Source organism: Thamnophis elegans, chromosome 1, assembly GCF_009769535.1.
Source record: "Thamnophis elegans isolate rThaEle1 chromosome 1, rThaEle1.pri, whole genome shotgun sequence".
In the NCBI taxonomy this organism is placed as follows: Eukaryota; Metazoa; Chordata; class Lepidosauria; order Squamata; family Colubridae; genus Thamnophis; species Thamnophis elegans.
In genome coordinates this window covers 26,266,523-26,272,522 of record NC_045541.1, presented here as the reverse complement: position 1 = coordinate 26,272,522, position 6,000 = coordinate 26,266,523, and positions in this window count along the sequence as shown.

Below are 6,000 nucleotides of genomic sequence, written 5' to 3'. Positions count from 1 at the left end.
CAGCTGCTCAACCATGCATGTGTGCGAAAGCACCAAAGGCTTAAAGGACAGGTAAGGAGCTCGGGTGGACGGGCAGGCCCTCCGGAGCACTGTACCTGAACGGTACCCAGTACTCCGGGCAGGCTCTGGTACGCCCGTACCGGGGCGTACCACCTGCAACCCACCACTGATGTGACCCCACATTTTTGGGCTTAGTAGGCCTCCCTGCAGCCTCCTGGGAGCAAAACAGGCTGCAGGGGGGTGCCCCTCTGCCCCCTGCGCATGCATGCGCGATGTCCCACATGCACCCCACCCCTGTGCATGCATGGCAGTGACTGGAAAATCAGATGGCTGGCAGGAGGCACACGCACATGCGCGGTGGAGCTGAGCTGAAACGACAGCTTGCATGCCCACAGAGAGGGCTTTGCGTACCACCTGTGGTACGTGTGCCATAGGTTCACCATCACAGTTATAGGACCTGAATAATAAACAAAAGCTGACATGAATGGAGAAATTAAAAAAAATAGATTAGATTCTTTCCTGAATCATAGTTAGAAAACGAATCAGTAAAATAGAATTATTATTTTTTAAAAGTCAGCTTATAACGGGGTTAATTTAAGAACATATCTTGTCCCCCCCCTCCGTTACCCCCCCAAAGGGATATTTCACAGTTGGAATTCTTTCCTGCCTAAATGAACCTTGATCCAGCAACCATACTGTAATAATTAATTTACTTGTACTCAAGAGTTAAATTAATTTACTGAGAGCTTTTTACAGAAAAATGTTCCAGCAGCAACCTAAAATAAAAATAATTCTGATTAAAATGAAACATAAAAAACAGTTAAGACTGGAAAGTTCTCAAAATAGTAAATATAGCTTTAGGAAGTAGAACAGCTATGATTTAGTATTTGATTATCAAATATCTTACACTGATTGTGAATATTTTCATTTCTTTGCATATTGATTTCCAATTTGTTTTCAATTGGATTTTTATTGTGTGAGCTTCTCAGAGCTGCTTAGATGAGATGGGTGGCTTTACGTATTGAATAAATAACAACAATTACAATCCATCCATGGATGCCTTCTTTTCATTGGGGAGAGGCTTGTGATGCCCTAATGAGGTTGGTACTATGATGCTAAGTGGTGTCTCTACCAGAAGGGTCATCCATGCTACACAGGACTTAGAAGAATCAGAATAATTGCATCCATTAACAAATTTATTATGGTAAGAAAACAGAAAGAATCCTATACAGAATTTGTCATTGCCCGGGGTCAAAAGGACCATATCAGGTGTTAGAATTCCTAAGCATCTATCAACAAATGGATAATGGAATTCAGGAGCTATAGTTGGGCAACCAGGGCTTAGCTCTGTAAGATAGCGGGAAGAACAAAAACTATAGAAAAGACACGAATATACTGTGTTCCAAACTCACATCATTATGGGCTGCAATTATAAATCAGAACCAACAAACCATAGATATTGATTAGTGGATTACAATTGAAATGGAAAGATAAGGGTTAGGGTTAAGGTTAGGGTTACAATTGGGTTTCAGTTAGGGTAAGGGTTGGGGTTGGGGTTAGGGTTTGGGTTAGAGTTATTGCTGTGGCTAGTGTTGTAGTTGGATTAGGGTTAGGTTAGGGTTAAGGTTCACAGATATATTACTCTGATACATTCGCACATCCTAAGTTCTTGGGAAGAATTTGATGTGTATGAAGGCCAACACCAGCTAATGAACTGGCAGCTGTGACTTCACATTGTTGTGAACAGACAATAATAGTATTATGGGAACAACATAGGGAGGCAGTGGTGTGATCCTGCCAGTTTAATTACTGGTTCAGTGTTCGCATGCTTCACAGGCGCCCCCACCTGACATGCGCTCTGTAAAACTTAACAAAACTTACTTTCCATGTTACTTCTGGGGAGTAACACAGCTGAGGCGTTTCAATCCATTCTGCCAAGTGAATCAGCTGAGAGGATATTGGTAAGTAAAGCGCAGGGGCGAGGGAGCAGGCCAACCTGATCATTGGAGCGAACCAATTTGTTTGTTCCCCAGCTAATTGTCAGAGCTCCCAGTTTGCCCAAATCGGTCCGAACTGGCTGAATCCCATCCCTGTAGGGAGGGCATCCTATATCTTGACTAATTCCCAGAGATAGTGAATGCTTAACTGGGAAAGAAACTTATCAGTTCAACAACAAAATATTTTAACATCATGGAATGTAAAAATTAGAGGTTATGTTCCCCCAAATCTTTGTGACCTGCCTTACAGAACTGACTAAAACGATGATGCATTTAGCACTGCATTTTTAAAAGAGTTGACAAGCTGATCATTCTCACTCACTAATTTATTAAAAAGCCTCAGTTTTAGTCAAAGGTAACCTTATCCCATCAGATATGTCAATGGGAGGGAATATTTGTAGCTTAAGTGTTGTAGCTTAAGGTTTAAGTGTGGGGTCTGTGGTTCTCCCCTAGTATCAGGTATAATTGCAGAGCAGATAAGTTGCATAATTAATGAAACCAGGAAGTCCTGGGTAGTTCTAAAGTTCAATTTATTATGCAGTTCACTTGTATACCCATAAAGTGCACTCACAACAGCATTTGGACAGGAAGCCAGCTGTGCCAAAACACTTGGTGCCAACCTTTCTAGCATCAAGCGTTGGTGGAAAACAAAACAAAAAACAAGGCTCACCTTCTCACCTTTTTATTCCCAGTCCTCCACTGTTCCTGCCTGCCCTTTGTTTATTTGACCTTTGCCTATAGAGCGACTGTAGAGAATTCAAAAGCTTACCCGTATCGTTAACATTACGGAATCCTGGAAGAAAACGACTCGAAATTTATGGAATTGGGGCAAATTAAAATAAGAGATAAAATCTAATAATTTACATTTTAAAAGCTTGGGGCAGTAGAAAAATCGTCAGTATACAGAGATAGTGCTATGGGAGCTTTCTAAACACAATCTCTAAATAATCCTTTTCCAGGTAGATTCCATCTTTTAAAGAGAAAATTAATTCAACTGTCAACGTTACATTCATCATTTACAGAATTCTTTCAGTGGCTTTGGTTTTATGGGAAACTCTCCTAATCCACATTTTTTTTTCATATGCTCTGCCCTCAGATGCTGTTTATTGAATTTCATACAATTAATTGGCTTTTTCAAAAAAATCTAAACCTTTCATTTTCTTTACATCGCTTTCTTCTGCACCTCTCCCTAAAGACAAAAATAGGAAATGCTACTAAAAAAGAAAGAAATATCAAAAAGGATGGTGATTGATGTAAATTAAGGATAAGCTAATATATATATATATATATATATATATATATATATATATATATATATATGTGTGTGTGTGTGTGTGTGTGTGTGTGTGTGTGTGTGTGTGTGTGTGTGTGTATGTGTGTTTGTGTGTATATGTATGTATATACATACATACATACATATGTGTGTGTGTTTTCTGAGGTTTTCGCGGGTGTTAGTATGTAGGTCTCTAGTTATTCGGGTTTTCTCCAATTCTACGCGGGAGAAAACCCGAATAACTAGAGACCTACATGTATGTATGTATGTATGTATGTATGTATGTATGTATATATGTAATTAGTGTCACAACCCCTGGTATGCCCAAATATGGGAGGAAGCTCACTGCTTCCATTCTCTGTCTATCGGCTCGTCACAAGAGACCATCCAGAGAGAAACCCAATATTTTTACTGTTGCCTTTGTTACATTTGTGTTGTATTTGTGCTGATTATTTATTTGTGCCTTTATTTATTTATCAGCACAAATACAACACACACCCAAACATATATATATATATATATATCAGGATACAAATGCTGAAATACAGTACTATAGTTGAAAAAGAAACACAATGCATCTCACCATAGTAGTCAGCCTGTGACAAGGACCTCTGTATTTATTGAACATATTGTCCAGGTGCAAACCATTAATAGACAACTTTAAAGTCCTTCCCTAAGATCATTTATCTTAAAAATCAGTTTGGGACTGGATAGCTCTTCAAAAAGAGACCTACCTCATGTAGAGTAGAAATCTATTATTGTTAAATGAAGGTAACATAAATCTTTTTTTTGGTGTGCTTTAGTTTGATGTTGTGTTTTTTTTTGGTTGGACTGCATGTAGCTTTGTACAGCATAAAATAGGCTTTTACAGAAAAACATTCAAGTTAACAATATAATTTTTGTATGAAAATTTATTGGAGAATGATGAAGGTGTGAAAGAAAATAAGGTTTAATTTAGAGAATGTTCTGACGGTAGAAAGGTCTAATTTTGTAAACCCAAGTAATTTAAGCTAAGTTATTTAAAAGCCTGTTTTGTGATCTCTTCCTGCGTGGAAAAAGAGAAGTCAGGTAAATATCTGAGGTCAGAGTCAGAAGAAAAAGATAAGTGAGAAGAAAGAAAGAAGCAATGGAAGCACAGAAAATATTAAATAACCAGCATGGAATATGTGGTGTGAAGAACTACAAAGTAAGTCTTTTAAATGAAAAGAAAAATGAAAAATTCTTCTGCTAACTAACTGCATATCTATTTCCTTTAGTTATCAATATTTTTAGAGGTGTGCAAAGAGGAAGTCCAATATTCTCCTTCTCATTAATTTGCTTCCTAACTTCATCTATATATATATATATATAAATGGCTGTGTGTGTGTGTATGTTGCAGCTTAACTCTGGAATGCCTCAAGCAATTTCAACCAAACTTGGTACACAGATGACTTACTCTCTGCAAACAAATACTATGGGGGTAAGACACCCCTAACACTCCTCAGGGTGTGTATTCTGTTAAGATACAGCCTGTTGTGCCTTAAAATGGCTTCTACTGTACAGCCCTAAAATGGTTTCTACTGTTCAGTGGAGTTGCCATGATAATGGCTTCATAGTACTCCCCAAGGGGGCTCCCTCTGGTAGCGGGGAAAATCCAACATTAGAAATTATGTTTGGTCCAGATATTTTCCTCCTATAAATAAATACCCAAGCAATGACGGATTATCAACTAATATCACATAAAACTGCTTTCTCTCATTGTGGAATTCATTCTACTGTTCTTCAGTTCTCTTTTAGTATATAAGCATTTGCCTTGGATCCAACTTTCATATGCTTGCATTTGGTTTGGACAGCATTTCTTTCTCCCAAATATATTTTTATTCATTTTCACATTCAATTTTTTACAGTCACTTATATACTGGATATTTGCTATAAGAAAAGAAATAAAATAAAATAAAATAAAAACACAACTCATCATCATTCAGCATAAAACAAAACCCCACCTGACACTTCCATCCTCCATACACCCCATCTTCCCCCTCCAACTTTCCTTTCCTCCCTCTAACACTCCCCTTTCCTACTTCCCTTTCCCCTCAAACCTTCCTTTCTCCCCTTCCTCACCCTAGCATTCCCCTTACACCCTCCTTACATTCCCCTCTTACTCCCTCCTTGCTCCTCCCTCTTCTTTCCCTCTACCTCTCCCCTTGGTGTATTCCTTTATTCAACTCTTATTTATTAATATTGAGCTATGAAGATAGAAAATAGGAAACAAAATATGATAAAAAAAAACCAAGGAAAAAATATAAAGAAAGAAAAAAAAGAAGAGACAACCGTATACAAGTGCATTCTTCTTCTTATTGAAACTATATTACCACCCACCCACCCACCCCCAGTAGGTCCCCCTCCCTAGTCCCCCCCGACTTCCCAGGGCCCACACCTGGCACTGCCCTCTGTCAAACCCCTTCTGAAGTATCATGTGATCCTATGGATTAAAAATAAAAGTAATATGAGAAAAAACTAAATAAAAAGAAATTACAAATTATAAAAAGGAAAAGAAAAGAAAAAAAAAGAAAAAAGAAAAAAACTCTTTGTATTAAGCTCAGCCCCCCATCTTTATTAATGTTTAAACAGTATAAATCATTCTATATGTATTTTATTCTCGTCTCTTGCTTCTTTGTTATTTACCCCATCTTCCTGTAGACTCTCCAATTCATCTTCCTTAACCTTATATTCAAATAAAAATTTATGCAG